The sequence below is a fragment of the Triticum aestivum genome, chromosome 2D, assembly GCF_018294505.1.
Source record: "Triticum aestivum cultivar Chinese Spring chromosome 2D, IWGSC CS RefSeq v2.1, whole genome shotgun sequence".
Lineage (NCBI taxonomy): Eukaryota > Viridiplantae > Streptophyta > Magnoliopsida > Poales > Poaceae > Triticum > Triticum aestivum.
The window spans coordinates 554,971,767-554,993,827 of NC_057799.1; the positions used below are offsets into that span (position 1 = coordinate 554,971,767).

The 22,061-nt window shown below is 46.0% G+C and overlaps 1 long non-coding RNA gene across 4 annotated transcripts; it reads right to left on the reverse strand.

The window, feature by feature from the left end:
* Positions 1-1,346: 1,346 nt before the first annotated feature.
* On the reverse strand, positions 1,347-7,138 carry LOC123054456 (uncharacterized). Of its 4 annotated transcripts, none has more exons than XR_006426179.1 (8): positions 6,542-7,138; positions 6,217-6,323; positions 5,804-5,871; positions 5,099-5,216; positions 4,154-4,273; positions 3,824-3,893; positions 3,096-3,491; positions 1,347-2,777 (listed from the first exon to the last, which is right to left on the reverse strand). It is a non-coding gene; the product is annotated as an uncharacterized lncRNA (long non-coding RNA). The 4 variants fall into 4 exon arrangements; XR_006426182.1 differs by having other exon boundaries at positions 4,154-4,884; XR_006426180.1 differs by having other exon boundaries at positions 4,154-5,216.
* Between the last annotated feature and the right edge of the window lie 14,923 nt (positions 7,139-22,061).

The window sequence follows — 22,061 nt, forward strand, 5'->3', positions numbered from 1 at the left end:
ACAATGTTTCAATCGTACAAAAAATCGAATATTCTTTTCTTAAATGTGAACAATTTTTTAAAAAGTGAATTTAAAATACGCACTGAACATTTTATTAGTATATGATGAATTTTTTGCAAATACAAAACTGAACTTTCTTGAAATGCTGATTTTTTTTATGAAATGCATGCTGAATAAAATTTGTACACACGATGAACACTTTTTATACACAGTGAACATTTTCCCAATGTACGGTGAACTATTTTTAACATGAATATTTTTTGGAAAATGAACAAATTGGAATCTTGAACTTTTATTGTAATTTGGAATTATGAACTTTTTTTGAAACATGAATACATTTGAAAAACATGTTAAATATCTAATATGTGAAGAAAAATTGGAATTTCAATCATTATCGATTTTTTTTAATTTATGGAAACCAAAAAGGAAACAAAAATAAAAAAATAAGGCCAGAAAAGTTTTGGTTTTAATTTTGCTAAAAGAATTAAGAAAAGAATAGTATAAACCAAAATTTTGATTTCTGCCGAATGCCCACATTGATTTTTTAGTATTCCAAACAATTTTAGGAATACATTTTTTAATTTTGAACAAATTTCAAAAAGCATAATAACGTTCAAAAAGTGAAAATTGAAATATGAAAAAACAAAATATGTCAACCTACTCACTGTACAGCGGGAGCTCCTAGGCAGCACTCGCATGCCAGCTTTCCTAGGTCGGCCCAACTACACGAGCGATCAGCTGTCGCTCGTCAAGACCATACACCCGATCGCTTCTTTCTGGTTCGACCAAAACAACCTTCTTCATGGTTAACCTGGACGACAAGTTGAGCGTGGACATCTTTGACCTTTGACCGTTGAATTTAAAAAGAATCATCTTTTTGGAGAAGTTCATGTATTTGAAAAAATATTTGCGGATTTGCAAAATGTTCACAAAATGAAAAACACTATGAATTAGAAAAATTTCATGGATTTTGAAGAATAAAGTTTAAGGATTTGAAAAAGTTCATTGATTTTGAAAAGAGTCCATGAATTTTGAAAAACAAAGTTCATCTACTTTGAAAAATGCATTCATTTTGAAAATAGTTCATGAATTTTGAGAAAAAAGTTCATCGATTTTGAAAAAAAAATCATCTGTTTTGAAATGACGTTCATCAATATTTTTTTTATGAATTTGATGAAAAGTTCTCGATTTTGGAAATAGTTCACCAAGTTTGAAAAAATGTTCGCAAATTTTAATAAAAGTTCATTCATTTCATCAAAATCAAAAAAAGTTTGCACATTGCAAGAGAAAAAGGAAAAATGAAAAATGAGCAAAAAAAGAATGAAAACGAAAAATAAAAAGGGAAAAGGAAAATAAATCCGGAACAAAACCGCTTCAAAACACGTGAAAAAAAGAGCAAGAAAAGGGAAAGGAGGAAAGAAGAAAATAGGAAAAAAAGAGTAGAAGAAAAGAATAAGAAAAACACTTGTATTCATGTTAACTGGTGGTGGCAAGTTGGCTATGGCGACGCATTATGAACCATAAGTTGCTGGCTCGAATCTTGGCACTCTCAGAATCTTTTGTGATTTAAATTCAGAGGAAAAAGTGATGGATGGGACGCCCAGCTCGCAAGTGTACGACGTATATGTATACAGCGAAATGATTCTGAAAAAAAAGTATACAACGAAATATGACCACCATGCCCTTTATTATGAAGAGGTATGGGTTAATCTGAGCCGTCCTTGTATTTATGGGGGGTCTACCGAAGCATAAGTGCGAAAACAAACGGTGCAACACCGCCATCGACAATCAGATGACTAAAAATACACGACAGTCCATGTGCTTCGGAGCTCCAACTGATTTTCGCTGGAATTTTTCAATTGACGCCTCTCGAGTCGACCCTTATGGCCCACACGTCATCGAGCCAGACCCTCGTAAACGGGCGTGTCTACAACTAGAGCCCAACTAAGCCTATATATATAGGCACCGATCCTGCACCGGTCGATCAATTTGCCTCAGAAGTACTACTCCAGTTTGCCCTAAAAAAGTTCCAAAGAAAGGAATACTCGAGCGCCGCCATGCACGACGACGAGACGACGACAAAGGCGAACATACCGTACCTGCCGGACGAGCTAGTGTCGGAGATCCTGCCCCGGCTCCCCGTGGAGTAGCTGCTGCGATTCAGGTCCGTCTGCAAGACCTGGCGCGACATCATTGACGACGACTCTTTCCTCCGCGATCACCTCCGCCTCCAGACCTCGTCTCTTCTCGTCGCGCCGTGGCTCGGGGAGAACGACAACGATCGCCCTCTTGCTTCTTCAACCGGAGAGATGACCGTCGCCGGTTTGTATCAGTGGGATGGGAAGCAGCAGGGCGTCGGCACGCTCCTACACGCCATGTCCGACTACCACTCCAAGAAGGCGGCGTTGCACAGGATGGCACATTGCGATGGACTGGTGCTGTTGCCTACTGACAATACGGCGCACGTAGTTAACCCGGCCACTCGGCGCACCATCACGCTTCCCCCGACCCTCAACCGCTTCCAAGGCCCTCAGGCATTCGGTCTTGGCCACGACCCTCGCTCCAATGCTTACAAAGTTGCTCGCTTCTATGTTTCTCTGGACATGCGCACCCAGACAGCTACGGCTATACTGCTAAGATGGGGGTGTTCACCATAGGAACTGACCTCTGTTGGCGTCACACTGCGGCGGCACCTTCGCAGCATCATGTCATGCCACGGCGAACGGTAACCTTCTCCAACTAGATCGGTAACGCGTCTTGGCGCGAGGGTGCCGGTCCTAGTGTTGAGGTTATGCAGGTAATGCTCAAGTTAGTACTAATCCAGGTTTATCATACTTACTCACACATGATATAACAAAATAAATGTAAGAAGAAACATTCACATGTGATAGAAGCAAGACATTATGGAGTTCAACATCACCATGAGATTATCATAAGGCAGCATCGATTTTAGTACTATTTATGTACACATCATTATTGAAGATCAAGAAATCTTATCATTTCATTAGAAATGATAGCTATTTTCTATATATATGGTACAGGCAGTTTCACACTCAAGGTAATCTTCAAAATAGAAAGAATGTAAGATAACATACATTCTTTCTTCTTGCCAGAACCCTTCACTTTCGCAGCACGCTCTTCAACTGCCGCCTTCTCCGGTTAGGTTTCCTCTCCAAAAAGGTCAACATTGTTGTCATCCAATCAGAAGTTATTTTCTCATGTTTCTGCAATCCAATCTCCGACAATACATAGTATAAAACCCATTAGTTGAAACATCAAATGAATATTAGAAGCTCAAATGCAGCCCGCTATTTTTTAATGGCAATGAACAGAAGAAAAAATCAAGATGATGTCACTAGCTTGTGCCATTGTGCATCATTGGTCGTTGAATGCCAGCTGATAATACTGTCAGTGGCGCCTCAGGTCGCTGATTGCGAAACTCTGTCCTATTTTTAATGATAGGAGAGGAGGGTAACAGAATGGCTGGGAACCTGTAAGAAAAGCCATCAGAGACAAATCTTATGATCCTCATAAAGCATTACTAATAAGGAAAATCCATCAGAAAAAATAGTACCAAGCTCCTCTTAAATTTGAAGAGATATTCTAGCAAAGCAAAGAGAGACATTATAGCTATAATTAGTGTTCTGAAGCATGTATTCTGAAGTATTTGGAAGAGATCATTTTATTCCCTTTTACCTTCTACATTACATCAATAATTAGTATTCTGAAGGGGATAACTAAAAGCAATTGCGTCTATTGGTAGCTCTTATGATTATAGGAAAGGCCATAAGGGGAGATCCCAAAGTGGGCATCGATTGTGTACCGGCATGTAATTGCAGCAATAGAGTGCTCGGCTATTGGTGATGGCTTTTTAAAACATCCTCAGCGGTTACCTGAATAAGCAAAGGAGAATACTAAAGAAAGGATACAATTTATTAAGGACAAAAAAGAATAATAACAGGCCGGCAAAAGAGCCTAGGAGGAAAACAAATTATGGATGTCATTCTTTCCCAGCTATATTTGGGTCATGAAAAAGGAAGATACAGTGTATGAAGATACAAAAGGACAACAAATTATGGCATGTCATGCTTTCTCAGCTACTATATATGTGTAGTATATTCTTGCCGAAGCTTGAGGAGGAGGAGAAAAGCACCTGCTGGATGCAGTTCGAGCCTGACCATGAACGATGCTTCAATTATAGGTGGCACGACTTGCCGCGCGTTGCCCGCCAGACGCAACCAGACATGAATAACCATTTTGAAAGATTGTTGAGCTACACAGGCACATACACAAGCTATTTGATCACACTTGGAATTGTCTCAGCTCATAAGCTATAGATAGACAGGAAGCAAAGCACAAAGCTACACATATACATTGGAATTGGATTAACCACAGTAAGAAAATGTATGTGTGTATACATGGTATCGTACAGCTTACACAACTTCATGCTTTGTAGTACAATACAACCACAGAAGCAGGTTGTATGAATAAAAGTGAATGCGGCTAGAATGGAGAGAGATGGTTGCAGTCGGAAGAAAGTTGATAACATGGCAGTCAAACTTATAAGCTCAGTTTATTTTTCACAGTCAAATTTATAGGCTCAGCCTATTTGTCAGGCGTCAAACTACTTTGTATGGTTAAGGCAGGATCTAAATGAGAAAGAAAGTGAGGCAAAACCACATGCTTTCCACTAACCAATAATCTAAGCACTTCCGTAATTACACTAAGCAATAAAAGGTGGACCATCACTTAGTCAGAGAAGCCATGAAGAAGGGTTGGGTTGAAACTTGATGCTTAACTCCTAGGCGATTCATGATTGGAATTTGGAAGGATACTTAAAAACCTTCAAATATGATCCAGTTTGAGAACAGGTGTGCAGATGTCCTGTTTTGTTTAACATAAATAGTTTAGTAGTACAGCATAGAGAAAAAGCACATATACATTTAGAATTGCTAGTGAATATAAGAAGTATGTGCATTGTTTGAGATTGTTAATCCAAAGTTTTACAAACAAAAATTCAAGAACTAATGGATGTTTGTGTGGCTTAACCTTAGTTGGACTTGAAAGCATAAGACTGGTGTAGCAAAATATCATATACCTAGATGTCCATACGGCTGGCGCCGTCAAGGTCTAGTTGTGGAAGGTCTTGCGACGGCAGCTGATTCGAAGTTAGTTAGGTAGCACAGCAGGGCCAAACCGATCTACCATGGGAAACGCTGAAAGAAATTAGGCATTCCCTGTAAATTATTGATCATATAAAGCAAGGCATTTGACTGCCCGGGACATGATGCATATGAAACACTATGGCGATGTACGTGCAGCCGATCATAGAGAGCAATGAAAATGCTTGAAACATGACGTACATAAGATACTACGGGAATATAACCTGCAACCAATCGTACATACACTGCTTGGTCTGAATTCATAAATCTTGGTCTGAATTCATAAATCAAGAATTAAGAGAAACGCATGCCAGAGCAGGAATTAGCGCAGGTAGTTTTCCTAAATCTATGTATACTTAGCAGCCATATAGTAAAAGACTAAAAATGTTGACCGGTCCCTCCACAATTTGTAATCCAATGGGGATTTAATAGATGTTTAGATCTAGCCAGCCGCTCATTTCCTTCGTCATGCAAAAGAGATGCTCATATCTAGCTAGATTCCTAGGAGTTTTGATGCCTTTCTTATTTTGTTTGGTACCTTGGGTCTGCACAGGTATGACAGATGCGCATACAATGAGCATACCAAAGAAATAACCGTGACGGACAAAATAAATTATGAACAGACATCTTCAGAGACTAACCTTGGGTCTAGCTGCTTGTCAACAAAAGGATCAATGGAGATGACTTGGTTAAAAGATGTGCCGACAACCTGCATACAATGATTTACAGAGAAGGAGATGAGTAAGGTTTGTTTGCTTAATTAGGACTCTGCATCAACAAATCACCTGAAGCATTCTCAATGAACAATAATTTACATATCCACCAAGATAAAATTCGCAGTTAGCAAATATGTTGATAATATAAATCTACACCACAAAGAAATCCCCAAGGCATCTAATACTTCTATCTTTCAAGAACGACTTTTCAACAAATGCATCTTAGACTCTTAGTGAAGCTCCAAATGAGAATCCATCAGAATTATTTTGAGATGCCTTATTCAGTTAACCAAACAAAGCGTGTTCATCTTAATAAAAGGGCAGGAGAAGCGTCATACCACTATCCATGAATTGCATGTAGAACTTGATCGTGGAGGTGGGTTGGGGCTCTTTGGTACTAGCTCTTCCATTTTCAGATAAAGTTGCTTGTTCTTCTCCGGGTCTCCTGCCATAAATCGTGGATGGACTTTCTAAAAATCAATTATACATATGGATTAAGCCTACATTAGAGGCTGCAGCAGCAGCATACAAACCTACAAATAATCAGACCTAGAACAATAATATCATTTAAATTAACACCTCACTCTTGCTGTGGAGGGAGGAATAGCAACATCAAGCAGTGTAGGGAAGTAATTGGTAGGGAGGAGCAAGAAGAAACCTTACTGCTTGGGGACGCCATTGACAGATGAGGAGCAGGCGAGCTTCAGTTGCTTCGGGAGGCAGCCATAGCACCGCAGCAGAGACAACAGCATTGAGAGGAGGGAGGCGACGCACATCAGCTTGGGGAGGTGGCAGAGATGGTGCAGGTCGGCGCAGTAAGAGGACAACTGGCGGCGGCTTCTCGTCCACCGTTGCATGTCGCCCCTCCACAACTTGAGCACGAGGGAGGGCCGGTGGAGATCCCATGGATAGGAGGAGGGAGGAACAGCGGCGGCGAACTCGGTGGCTGGAGAGGAACGGGGAGGAGAGGAGGCCGGCGGCGGGCAGCGGCTCAACCTCCTCATCCACTCCTACGGTTTGGGAGGGGAACCCTAGCCGCCTTGGCCTGCTGCTGCTGCTCCCCGCCGCCGCTGCCGCCGTCGCGCTCCTCGTCCTCCCTCCGCTGCTGCTCGTCGTCGTTGGGACGGGGGCTCTGTTGCGGCGGATCTGGCCGCCGACGGCGCGGTTCGAGGCGGTGGGTGGCGGCGGCAGCGATGTGGGTGGGAGGAGAGGAGGCGCGTGGGAGGGGAGGGGAGAGGATGCGCGTAGGAGGAGAGAGGAGGCGGCGGCTAGGGTTCAACAGCTGCCCTTTATAAACCTGCACGTGAAATGACCAAAATGCCCTCGGCGGGGCAAGAAAATTACAGGTGGTGGCAGGAACGAGACGGTAACTATTCATTGTAGCAGTAACTTTTTTCGATCCAACGGCCAAGGTCTTCCACGAGCAAGATCCGACGGTCCTAAACGCATCAAGTAAACGATCCGACGATCGACAGTCGCTGAGCTCTGAGAAGCCTCATGTTCTTCCTAGATACTTATATCAGGATGGCTCCTTGTTCTGGACTGTCAAGGAGAGGGTTCTCCACGCTCCAGGTTTTGTTCGCTTCAGGTTAGAGGATGAGTCGTTCAGCATCGTACCGGCGCCTCCTTGCACCATGAGGTTCAACTACAAGTCGTCTAATTTAACCGACCTCCACGGGAAGCTGTGCGTATGCGCGCCTCAGTTATCGAGATGTGGGTGTGCGGAGATCTGGATGATTGTTCCAATCCGCCACATTGGGATCTGTGTCATGTCATCCCTGGGCCCTTTAAAAATCGATCTTATATGCCGGTGATCGCAACGGCTGAAGCCGTAGTGTTCCAGTTTGCAACATACTTTCTCTACAAATGGGATCTCCAAAGTCCGGAATTTGATTTTAATGAGTTGATTGAAATGAACCGCTTGAGGTATCATCACCTAGACACCGACACATTTGTCAAATACAGAGGAAAAAATCTTGCTGACCTTTATGTAATCCCCTACATTCCAAGCCTGGCTCGGATCTAGGTTTCAATATATTTATTTAACTAGTTTTACTGAACATGAAGGTACATTCGAATTTTGCTACCTTGTTAGCTGGGTTAAATTGCATGGTATCAGTAATGTGCTATTACAAATTTAAATTTTGATTCCAGCGGGTGCTTCTTTTGTTTGTTTCTTGATTTGTCTCTTTGTCCCACGTTGAACTTGACTAGCATGATGGCGCTCATGCGTGGCTTCAGCATGTTGGCAGACTGTACCATTGGATCCCTCTGTGGGGTGTCATATTTCTATCTTTGATGTGAAAACGTCGGCATAATAAGTAATCAAGGTGCCGTAGTCATGCTATTAATTTGGATTGGTTGACCAATATCATAGTTGCTATATTGGTAGAGCCAGTCAGGAGCCCTTCCAAGTCGCTCCCACGAGCGACTCCGAGAGGCAACACTAGCGTTGCCACCTCTCGCCACCCCCCCCCCCCCCCCCCCCCCCCCCCCCCCCACACACACACCCGCTAATTTTTTTTAAAATAATATATTTTTTATTAAATTACAGAAATATTACGCTGAAAAAATAATTTTTAAAAATAATACACCGTCGGCCCGCTGCAGGCCGACTGAGCCTAGTCAGCCCACAGCAGGCCGACTGGTGGCCCATCTGCTTGCTGCTGGCCGATTGGGCTGCCGGCCACCAGATCAAGTCCAGTCGGCCTGCAGTTGGCCGACAGGGTCCAGTCGGCCTGCAGTTGGCCGATAGGCCTGCGGTGGGCCGACAAGGACTAATTGGCCTGCTGTGGGCCGACTGGTGCATGCCACCATTTTTTTCCCGAACGATCCTTGTTTTTTTTAAATTATGACGTATTCCGCACAACCCTTTCCCGCCATATGTTCGCGCCAACTATTTCCCGCCACCCGTTTCCCGCCACCCATTTCCCGCCAACCCTTTCCCGCCATACCGCAGTCGTTCTTTCCCGCCATTTTCTCCTCTCTACCTATAAAACCCCCTTCAGACGGAGGTGGATAAGCATTCCAGTGTAGTGTAGTTGAGATGTCCCATTATCCTTTCGATCGTAGTTTTCACCCTCGGATGAGCAGGACTCTTCTGAGGCTAGCTACCGATTTCAGGATGGATAATAGGATAGTTCCATGGGACGAACTCACCGGTAGTGACACCATAATGAACGAGTTGGCTCACCAATTACGTAGGTCTGGGTGGCCTGAAAGGACCTATGAGGAGGTACGTAAAGAACTTCTTAGGTTGCATGACAGGTGGAAAGAAGGTAGTGGTGCCGAAGAGTGAAACTTTCAGAAGGATTGCAGCAAATAATCCATGTTTATGGACTGAGGAGAGCGAGGACGAAGATGATATCTTCATGCCGCCGCTTCCGGGTTCTGCATCGTCGAAGGGCAAGAGTTCTTCATCATCGAAGGGCAAGGTTTCTGCATCGTCGAAGGGCAAGAGTTCTTCATCGTCGAAGGGCAAGAGTTCTGCATCGATCGAGGATGACGATGATGACTTCATGTAGTTTTTATGCTGTATGTTGTGAGTTCAGTTACGTACCATTTAATTTAGATGTAGTTCTATCTAGTTGTTTGTAATGTCTCGTTGTATGAGTATTATGTTCTATCTAAATATGATCTTGTAGTTCGGATAACAGAGTACTAAAATAGAGTAGGCATATGTCTCATACATAAGTACATAGTCATTTGTCTCATACATAGAATAGACATAAGTCTCACACAGAAATAGATGGTAATGTCTCTACTGATAGATAGAAGCGTCAGTGACGACGTCTGGCCTGGCGGGGAGGCGGATCTGGAAGCGGCGACCATCCCAACCTGTCGGGTGCCCTAATGTGACGAGGAGGAATCTCAGACTCTCCCTGGTCATGCTGTGTATCCTGTGTGGGGCCTGGTGGAGGAGTCGAAAACATGTTCATCCACTGGGTGTGCTGCGACATCTGAGCCTGTATGTTCTCCTCGGGATGTTGATCACTCCCCCACGTATCATGTGATGCCGACATAGACGCCTGATATCCGTAGGCTCCTACGCGATGGAACGTTTCATCATGAAGAATGAGGTCGCGTCAATTAATATTGAAAACAATAAATATGAAGACACATACCTGCTGGCTGTGACGGCTGCTCTGGCTCAAACACGAAACTGGACGAGGGACCGTGCTGCTGTGGCTGTGGAGATAACACGAAGCTCGACGAGGGACCGTGTTGCTGTGGCTGTGGAGAAAACACGAAGCTCGACGTGGGACCATAGTGCTGCGGGTGCCACGTAGAACTGCCAGGTTGGTCAGGACGGGGTGGCCTGGTTGTCGGCTGATGTGCTAGACGTGGACGTGGTTGATGTCGGTGCATGGAGTGACGCGGCTGCTCCTGCTGGTGCTGAACAACATCGGTTCTCCGGGTGCACGTGATAGCCTCGTACACAGTCCGTATCTTATTCTGAATTCTTTCCAAGAAGGGCTGTAGCACTGGACGATGCTGAAGAAGAGGTCCAGACGATAGTGATCGTCCAAAGGTGGTCACGTCGTCGTAGAGTTCGCGTGTCAAGGTAGCCTGCAAATTTCCATGACGATTAATAATGTCTGTCTCTTGCACGTCAAAGTATGTGACAACATTACGTAAAGAAAATATATCTTACCGCGTACTGCCTAGAGCCCGAAGTATCATAGCTCGGGTACATATCCGACGGAGTAGGATCCGGTATCTCCTCTGGGTGGGAGTACTCAACGATGCGTAACCGTGTTCCGGTCATGTAGCGCCGCAAATAGAGATTGAATTCATCGAGATCGAAATTGTGATTCTCGTGCCATAGATTTGTGTTTGCTGTCTCCCATTCTATAACATACGGCTCTAGTCTAACTAGCCAGTCAGCAGTTGTCCTGGTCATGCCCTTCCTTGTCGTCCTAAAATTGTGGTGTGTGTTCAACAATTACCTAAAGCTTCGAATGGAGTACTATGAAAGATAATGCAACATTGAAAAACTGGTTAATACCTGTGGATGTGTGCTGGCACCGGGTTCTCTATAGGGGGAGGTAGCTCCAACTGCAGAAGACCAAATTGCCTCATAACCCTCTGTTGTGCCATCTCCTCGACGAAGACATCGAAGATGATCTTAGATTTTGTCATCCAGTAATCTCGGTCCCTTGTGCATAGCACAGACATACCACCAGGGTATCTCGCTTGTATGGCTGCTTCCGTGTAGGGCTGCCAGATGACCCCGGTGTACGCATCGAACTGCTCGTTCAATGCTGTGTATGCCTTCCTGGTCTGATCACTAGCAAAGCGTCTCTGCAGAGAAGAAAAGTTAGTAGCCGCTAGCATCGAACTATCTCTTGTGCAGAAAAAAGTTGCATTAAACTACAACACGGTGCATACCTCGCGACGTGTCCAACACAGACCGAAAGTAGGCATGTCGATGCCGTCAACATCAAACATGGCGTCTATAGGCTCATGAACACGTACATCTGGTCGCCCTATAGAGAACCTCTCCCACGACCACAGCTGTAGGAATAGAGGGCATCCAAGAAGGGCTGGCTTTCTCGATGTAAGCTGGCAACCGTTGCACATACCTCGGTATGTAGCCGCTAAGACCGCCGAACCCCAACTCCTCTGTCTGATCTGATCCGCCGTCTGAGCGCTCGCTATCTCGAGTGCCATAGGGATGTAGAGCGCGCTAATAGTGGTGACATGGTTCTCCGTGAACATCACCTTGCCGAAAAGCCACATTAAGTAGGCCTCCAGGCTCCGAGTGATCTGTTCCGCAGTCAACGGCGCCCGGAAGTTCTGGATCTGCATTAAGCGAAGAGAAAGTTTTAGTAAGCCGCAATTATTTTCTGTAAAACTGTATGCACGATAACTTGAAGATAATAGGTAGGGGAAATTACCCGGAAATTTAGCAACCACTCATACTTAGGTCCGTGATGCTCCCATACCGGATCCGGAGCATCTGGAAAAACACCATGAAAACGTTGTGTAAGAGGTCGCTCCCAACCAGCCGGTGCGTCCAACGGTCCTACGGCATGACCTGCCAACGGTAGTCCGAGCAAAAGTGACACATCCTCCCGAGTAGGAGCCATCTCTCCCCATCTGAAGTGAAACGTGTGGGTCTCTGGCCTCCAACGGTCCACTAAGCAGCTCAGCAAAGACCCATCGATAGCGAGGCGTTTCTCACCCGGGATAGACTCAACCAGACGCGCGAAAGGTAAAAGGCCGGCCCATTTCAACCTTCATCAGAGAACATTTCAGTTCGTGTCTCCCATTTCAACCATTAATATGCATGTCAGTGTGCAAATTAATAAAGCACGTACCGCTGAAGCCATCCTGAGTGTATCATCCAGTTTTCCTTAGGAGTGCGAGTGACCAGAGGCTCAAGCTTGCGCTCATACCATATCGCAGCACGATGACCCCTATCAATGTCCCCATTCGGCAACCACAATCCCGACATTCCTGCACATACAAAATTCAGAACATAGTGCCACACTTAATACAAATCTCCTCTCAAGCGCCGCATGCATACAAATTCAGAACATAGTGTCACACTTAATAAAAATTCAGAACATAGTGTCACACTTATTACAAATTCAGAACATAGTGCCACACTTAATACAAATTCAGAACATAGTGCCACACTTAATACAAATTCAGAACATAGTGCCACACCACACTTAATACAAATTCAGAACATACTACTGCTAGCTTAGCTTCTTCCTCTCGCCCTTACTCCTCTACTGCCTCTACCTCCTTTTCTTCCCCGGTTGCCTCGTCCACGCCCAGTGACGAAAGTGGGACAATTAGTGTCCCTATGGCCAAATTCATTGCATAGAATGCATTGCCTAGTCGGACCTCCTGCTTCAGATTCATCCATATCATTCCGGATGCGCTGACACTGCCGTCTGCCTCTACTTGTATGCATATGCTCTGGGTTTGGAATGTAACGCCTTTCGGTGGGGTTGACGATGTTGAAATTACCCATTGATCGAAAACCCATCAGCTCACCTGTCCAGGTATTGAGGACAGACTCTTTCAAAAAAAATGGAGACACAAACGATATTGCGTCCATTCCAAGCTGCCCGCAAGCAGCAAGTACATGTGAGCAAGGTAGGTGAAGCAATTTCAGTTTATTGCATGTGCACTCACACGTTGGCCAGGCTTCATTGCCAATTTTCACCTCATGCGTCCTCAACTCATTTGCACATCCGAATTTGTTTTTGGCTAAGCGGACCTCAAACCTTCTTTCTTGATTACCGATGGCGACTACAGTGTGTGACCTAGCTTTTTGCATCTTGTTGTCCATGTACTTCGTGACTCTTTCACAGTACCGTGTATTTGGGTTGTTCAAGATATGCTGCTCTGCTTTTTGACGTCTATCTCTGAAATACTTGACGGTGCCATAGAAAATACCCTCAACGATGGCTGTAAGTGGCAATGCCCGGTTTCCTCTGAGGACAAAGTTGTATGTTTCCGCGAGGTTCGTTGTCATGACACCGTACCTTGCTCCATGTGTGTCATGTAGCAAAGACCACCTCTCCAGAGGCTCATGCTCTATCCACTGCTCGAAGGTTTTAATCGACCTCCCGAGCCTTCTCCTAGTACCAGGTGGGTCAAAGCCTGGCAGGTCACATAGCCCAACAGGCTCCTCCTCCACGGCCGCTGTTCCTGTTGCCAACTGTGCAGCTACTGCTTCAACATGTGCCCTCACCGCTGCATCTCTTGCAGCTTTCCTGTCCCTCACGTGTCTCTGCGTGCACACATTAAGTCTGTCGCGTATCAAATTGTACTTCCATAACTGGTTCTGCTTGCAGAGTTTTTTGAACAGATTCATCAGGTTCTTATTTCTAAACTGCGAGAAGAAATTAGCCCCCAGATGGCGCATGCACCAACGGCTCTGCAAGTCCTGCCATGGAACTTGTTCCTCAGGGCCTGGGTTTGTCAGTGTCCTTATCGCACTGAGTATACCTACATGCCTGTCATGAAGGATGCACACATTGGGCTTCTCCTTCACAACTGATATTTTCAACTGCCTGAAGAACCATGTCCAACTTTCAATGTTCTCACTCTCCACAAAAGCAAATGCCAGTGGGACGACTTGATTTTGGCCGTCTTGACCTATGGCTGTCAGGATCTGACCCTTGTACTTGCCTGTGAGAAAAGTACCGTCAACACATATCACCGGTCGGCAATGCTTGAAAGCTTCGATGCATACACCGAAAGAGAAGAAGAGACGATGCAACACCCTCACAGTTGGGAACTCTGGCATGAACATGTCTTGGATATCGATATAGGTGCCTGGATTCCGCTGCTGCAGGGTGTGGAGGAGGTGGACAACAGAGTCATATGCATCAAAATAAGAACCAAATCTCCTCTCAAGCGCCGCATGCTTAGCCCTCCAAGCCTTGCCATAAGAAATTCTGTACTTGAACCTGGCGAAGACTTTTGTCTGGACTGCCTTCACTTCCATAGCTTTGCCCTGCACTATCTCATCGTAAAACAATCGAGCAATAAGCGTGGATGAAAGGTTGGCATGATCTTGAGGGATGCAGGGAATAAGACAAGTGTGATTAACTAAGTCACTTATCACCCAACTTGTGCCATACTTAGGGAGAAAGCCGTGCACCCTGGCGGGACAATCTGCGTTCTTGCATACCATTGTCAGGAATTTCTGACTGGACACCTGAGCTGTGAAAACCCTTTGCGTGGACATTGCCCAATTAATTATTGCATCCTTCAGGGCTTGCTTGTTCGGATACATAGCACCCGTCGCAATATTGTTCTGGTGATATTGCCAGGCTGAATCATGTCCATCATTCACGGTCATTGCAGATGAGAAGTCATGATTCCACCATGCAGGATTCGGGACCTCCTCTGCATTTTCTTCTTCATCTGACTCGTCAGAATCATCGGCATGACCCCTTTCAACATCGGTGTCTTCTTCTTCCATCTGGTTCTGCATGTGCCCATCTACCTCGTCAGCGTCCACCTCGCCATTGTAATCACCATCGGCATTTCCTCCTTCTACCTGACTACTCTGCCCTGGTTCATAACCATAAGCATTTCCTCCTTCTACCTGACTGCTCTGTCCTTGTTCGTAACCATAAGCATTTCCTCCTTCTACCTGACTGCTCTGTCCTTCGTAGCCACCCTCGCCTTCATGTGCAGTGACCTCCTTCACGACGGGAAGCACTAAAGCAACAGGATTGCATCCCCTTCGTTCACAACCTTGTAACCACCGCACCCAATCGGAGTCTCCCTCTATTGGCCTCAAATAAAAGTAAATTATTGAACTTGACCGTGTCCACAATGCATGAACACCGACGGTGTGTGTTTCAGTATCAAGACCTAAACTTGCCGCAATCCATTCTTTCAACTGACTGACAGACCATGTTTGTGGTGCGCTCATTGGCACCTCTATGTGAGTAAATTCACTCAGATCTGCTCCCATCTCAGTTGTTTGGACAGTACCAGGACCGTAGTAAAATCTGAACTTCACTACATCGGACATCTCGACTCACCTATTTTTTTTCAACAACGAAATACAAGTATTAAGCAACAACTTAATATCCCCACTAACAAATATTAGACATGTCTATATATTACCTAGCTATATATTACAGAATATTAACGGAGCAACTAATACAATTCACACACCTACAAGTATATTACGAATATTTGCCGTAGCAACTACAAATATTGACAGATTAATATATTTGACTGGACTGCCTATATTACGGACCTTTTTTCGGAACTACTACAAATACTGACACTCCTAAATACTTGACATCCACATATAGTACGGAATATTACCGGAGCAACTACACATTTTTACACAACTAATTAGTTGACATCTAAATATATTTACGTATACTACCGGGGCAAATAACAATAATCGCACACCTAATTTATTTCACATCGAAACATATTAACAAATACTACCGGAGCACCTACGAAAAATAAAATGTTTGCTGAAATATACCCTTGAAGCGTGCGTGCGAACGAAGAACGACAAACGGCGGCCACCAAACTGCCGGTGCTCCGCCTCCAACGAAGAACGACGAACGACAACTTCACCTCCACCACACTGCCCCAACTTCACCACCACCACACTGCCCCAACTTCACCACCACCACCTCCACCAAAATGCTCACCACGACCACCATGAGCTACCCCATCAGTAGATCGAGACCTCTTTTGGCTGCCCTAACTGAGTTGAATCCATTCACGGTGCCAAAATCGCGAAAAACTTGCTTATTTAGGTGTATAAATTGGTGGCATTTTTGTGTAGAGAGAGGAGAAGGTAAGAACAGAAGAAGAACAGAAGAAATGGGAGGAAGGGGAGGATAAGGCCGCAGGGAGCAGCCGGCCAGCCGCGCGCGAGGTGGGGCCGCACCCTGTCGGCCAGCAGCTGGCCGATCGGCCCGCGGTAGGCCGACAGGGGCACGCCCGCGCCGACAGCTCCCTCCCTCCCCCTCGCGACGTGGCCAGCCCAATCCGAGGCCGACGCATGCCAGGCGGGCCAGCAGTCGGCCAGCAGCAAGCCGATCGGCCTGTTGTGGGCCGATTAGGTCCAGTCGGCCGGCTGACGGCCAACGGTGTATTATTTGTGAAAAATAATTTTTCGGCGTAATATTTGTGTAATTTAATAAAAAATGTATTATTTAAAAAAAATTAGCCACACACCCCCCGCGGCCTCCCTTCCCTCGCTGCCATCAGTGGCGTCGCCGGCCAAGGGCCGCATGGCGTAGGTGGTGGCGGGGCGGCTTTCTCCCCTCGCGCTAGAGGTAGCCGTCATGGGGCGCACCTTCCTATGTCGGTGGTGTGGGGCATCGCACCTGCCCCGGGTACATCCTCCCGGCGTGTTGGCGGATCCTCAAAGCAGCCTCCCTCCTAGTGGCGCCTCGTGGGGCTCCTGGGTGCGGGGGTCGTGCTGGCGGCAGATCTGGGAGCCCCTGCCCAGATCCAGTTGGTGGTGGCGGATGTCGGCTCTGGGGATAGCCGGCAGCCCTGCTAGGGTGGTGGTGATGCGGCTGGCGGCCCAGCTACTGCGGTGAGGGGTGGTGGGTGCCAGGCGGATCTGGATAGGGCGTGGAGACGCATGTGTTGTTGTGGTGGTTGGCGCCTCGACGGTGCTCTAGTGCAGGTGTAGCCGGCGGGCGACGCGGTTTGAGGCAGCGGTCTAGGGTGGTTGCTGCTTTGACTGTGGGATCCACCCATGGAAAATAGTCTTCTCTTCACTCCTCTTACTACTTCGTCTTCATCTACTTCCTCTCCCTGAACCTCCCTGAGATCCACCCATGGAATTGACCTGTGCGTCGCGTAGGTGCTGAAGTAGCACTATCACAAAGGGCGCACGGTCCTGGTGTGTAATCACTGTCATTATCTGTCCTCCTCATTAGGTTGCTAAAATCAAAACGATCTTCAGTCCCATTGGCTTCTCCATTATTACCTCTAGTCTCCTCATCTTCCACTTCTTCAACATTTGGATTGTCATACCACTTTGGCATAAGATAATCATGAGTAGGTTCTTCACTATTTGTGAATTGTATGGGATCACTCCGAGTACTGTCATAAGGTTCTTCCTCTTCAGCCCATGCGCTAGAATAGGCATCATACTAGAAGTGTATCGTGTAATTATGGCTACCAAGACCAAAATAGTTTCGCTCCTCCGGAATATGAGCGCTATGCATAGGTGAGTTGGTGGGTGTATTGTAATAAGGCCGAGATGGAGTCCATCATCCAACACTTGAGCTAGTTTTAGAGGCATGGCTAGGACCATTGCAATTTTAGTGCAAAACATAAACATTAATTACAAACATGGAGATCAATAATAACCATTATTATTGCCTCTAATGCATATCTCCTACAACTTGTTGTTCTAGGGTTTTAGGTCTTTGTACATGTGTAGTTGTTGGTCTGTGAGCTCATGTGATGTGCTGCTTTTAAGTGTTGATGTTCTAGCTCACTTGTTCTACTCCTGGATGCTCTTTGGATACACCTCGGTTATCCTCAAGGTCAAAGATCAGGAAGACTTGTTGAACCAGCTTTTAAGACCGATGACTGAAGACGAAGAGCGGTCCGGAAGAACCGAGGAGTGTCCCCAATTTGAAGACTGGTGCAGGGGCTACTGTTTGTGTTCTGGACCACGGGGTACTCACCACGTCTTCTCGGCCAGGTGGGCTAGGACGAGGACCCCCATGGCAGTTTACTGATGGGCCGCACCTAGAAGACCCATGACGTGTACAAAGGGAGGTTTCGGAAGACTTGGCACATACTCCATATGGATTTAGACATCGACTACAACACGATTTTCCCTATACGTAGCCAACATAGCTATAATCCTTGACCCCCCACCCCCCCCCCCAATGCCTATATAAACAGGGGTGTGATGAGTGATATTTTTACACTCCTCTACTGTAACACCCCAAAATTTTAACCATATTTTGTTTATTAAAATTTTGCCAGGAAATTAAATTTTTATTTTCTGGATTTATCTTTTGATTTCAGAACCTCTCTTTTCTTTGATATTGTGAAGTTTTTACCCCAAGTGAAAACCTTCCAAAAATATTATTGGACTTGTATACCCTCTCAAGAAAACATTTCTTTTATCAGTGGGTTTATTTGCATAATTGTTTTTCCTGAGCTTTATTCTTCTAAAAATGATTTTTCATAAGTTATGGAGCCTCTTTTGCACTGTAACCCTTTCAAATACTTCTTTAAAATTTCAACCAAAATTTGGGGATGTCATGTGATGTTTCCACATCACTTTTATGCAAAAATATCTTTTGGTCATTGGAGATTTTGAGCTCTACACCAAATTTTCAAATCTGGTCCAGTTGGTAATTTTGCACTACAACCTATTTAAATATTTCTTTAAAAATTCTTCCAAGTGTTTGGAGATGTCAGTAGATGCATATAATTCAACTTTATGCAAAAACCCATGAGTGTTCTTTGAAAAATTTGAGCAAATCATCCTCTTTTGCTCTCTGGTCCAGTTTGGCATTTTCTACTGCAACTCTATTTTTGTTTGCTCTATTGCCCATGATTCTTTTTCCTGCTTATAGTCCTCCCTGCAAAACCCTTAAGTCCAGGAGAGTGGACCCATTGGAGTATTTTTGGTTCATGCAACTATGCCTTTTACTTTCTGTCCAGAATTGGTTTTCTCAAAAACTTGCACTAACAAGTTTTTGTTTTTGACAAACTAACCTTGCCACCCTCCTTATCATCCAAAGAGACTATGATCTGGAGTTTTTGGCCACCCCAAGAGTTGCCTAGATGCCCATGGCATTCTGTCGAGCACCTTGTGTTCATGGACAGCTTTGGCATAGTTTTATGTTTGCACTGTGATCTTGCCCCTCTGGACAGACCAGCATGTCCACTAATCTCCTAGCCACCACTAACCTAGACCTGTTAACTACCAGCCTCATTCAAGCCCTCTAGCACGCGTTGGCATTTCGTCGAGCACCTGGCGTGCGTGCTCTGGCCGCGGCCAGAGCGCGCGTTTTGCACGTGTGTGCACCCGAGCCGCCGCGTCTTGCCCCTGGCCTTTTCTCACCCCCAGGGCCACGCCCGTCCTCATCCGCTCGCCAGAACCCTCCAAGCCCTTCCCTGGCGCCCTACAGCGCCGCCGTCAGGTCGGCCATGGCAGCAAGCGGGCGGCCGCAGCAGCCTCTGCCATGGACGGCGCCGCCCGAGCCACTCTAGCGCGCCAGCTGCCCTCTGGAACAGCTCGAGCTCATCCGCGAACTCGTTTGCTAGCGCACGTCGCCGCCACGTCGCCCTACAGCTACAGAACGGCGGTTCGCCAGCGTTCTTATCCGCAGCCGCGGGAACCGACCTCGACCGCCTATAAAAGGAGCCCCCGAGCTCTTCCAGACCCTCAGGCGACCTCAGGCCATCTCCCTAGTGCTCCCATAGCCAACAATCGACGGAGGGAGGCCTTCTTCCTCGTCTCCGGCAAGTAGCCGCCGCCACGCTCCGGTGCCGAACGTCGCGAGCAGGGCCTCCCCAGCTCATCCAGCGCCACCGTCCGACTCCCCTCAACCGTGCAGAGCCGCCCCACCTCTCTAGCCCGATCGGGAGCCACCATAGCTCGAGACCCCGATCCACCCGAAACCACCGTCCGCCGCGGAGCTCGCCGCCGGCGACCCCCTCCATCCCCGCCAGCCTTTCGACCACGGGGAGGATCGCCGGAGCCCCGCCACCGCTCGGCCAGAGGAGAAGGAGGCGCGGGCGACTGGTCAAACCTGACCAGTGGGCCCAAGGGACCCACTGTCAGTGACCCACGAGTCGACCCACGCTGGCTTAAGTGGAAACGTATTCCACCGAATACGCCTTCGCTAGGGGAAAGCGTAAGCCCCCGAACCGTTTTCTTTTTCTGATTTTTATAAAAAACAGAACTTTGACTGGCTATAACTTTTTAAATATAAGTCCAATTGATTTGATTCTTTTTCTGTTGTTTCTCAAATTTTGTCTAGTTTATTTTCATGTTTATTTGAAAATTTTCCAAACAACTTTTTTGTACCGTTTTAAAATTATGTGTTAATTTAAATTTCCTCAAAATAGGATTTTGGAGAGAGAAGAAAACTTCCAAAAAGTTTTTGGGATGCACCCTGCCTCTCCACAACTTGAAGGCAAGCATTGTGAACCCTGGCATAATATTTTTGTGTGTTGTTTGATACGGTTACAACACCACATTGACATGGAGCATTCGTTATTTTATGTGACGATACGATCATACGCATGAGTGCATAATGAAGATTCTTTGGTGTTAGAAATGGATATGCTTATGATAGTAATCATCTTCGTATGCCTTTCATGCCTACCGGAAGGAAGCCGGGAAAGCCTCTATCTTGGGTAGACACGAGCTTGTCTCTAGTTCCTCGTCGAGACGGTTGTGTCCGGTATGGCATGATGAGGTATGATGAGTGGTGATTCTGTCTGTTGGTTGAAATATATTTGTTATGCTAATCATGCAGGAAATACTTAAACCTCCTGAGTCGGCCGTAGATCGAGTCTTGTTCCAGTAACCCCCATACTTGTTTCGTACTACCACTTGTCCCTGCCATAGGTAGGGTACGGTTCAGTAAGTTGTCAACCCCTTACCAAGCACACACCGTACAGAGAGGCCATGGTGGAAGATACCGGAGGCATCCGGTAGGCATGCCACCTGGTCCGGGGGCATGGGTGTTTCGGTTGTAGCTGAAGGGGTAGCTCCCCTAGTTTGCGCGCGGTATAAATTTTGTGATCCCATGCTAAGTCGAGGTTGTAGCCTCCCCACTTAGAGTTTTGCTTAATGGGTGTTGTGGGTGATTCCTGACACCGGTAAGTTCGGCTGGTGTGTGCGGTCAGGTGTCTTTTCAATTAAAAGACCGTAGACGGAATTAGTCCCGATGGACTAAAGAAATCTGTTACTCGTGGGTAAAGAGTACACCCTCTGCAGAGATTAAACATCTATTCGAATAGCCGTGTCCATGGTTAAGGACTACAGTCTGGGATGGGTCAAGTGTCGGTCTTCGGAGGAAAAATTGCTAAACCAGAACATGGATCATGACTTGTGACTCATGATGATTATGATCACTATTATTATGGACTAACCATTTACATTATTTGAATTATTGAGTATCCCTGGGACGGTTCTACCTCCTGGATATTCGCTGTGATTATTCTTATATAAGCCCTTTATGTGGTGTCGTTCAGACGCCCGACTGTGGCATGCTTGTTATTTAAATTATTTATAAGCCCTTTATCTGGTGTCGCTCAGACGCCCGACTGTGGCATGCTTGTTATTTAAATTATTTATAAGCCCTTTATGTGGTGTCGCTCAGACGCCCGACTGTGGCATGCTTGTTATTTAAATTATTTATAAGCCCTTTATCTGGTGTCGCTCAGACGCCCAACTGTGGCATGCTTGTTATTTAAATTATTTATAAGCCCTTTATGTGGTGTCGCATAGACGCCCGACTGTGGCATGCTTGTTATTTCTTTTATTTATAAGCCCTTTGTGTGGTGTCGCTCAGACGCCCGACTGAGGCATGATTTATATTATTATCCTTTCGAGGCGTCGCTTCAGACACCCGATCGGTGCATTCTATTTCTACTCCCGTATTGCATATTCATGTTTTATATGAACAACCTGCATGCGTGCATCATGGATTTTGTTTATTTCATGACTGAC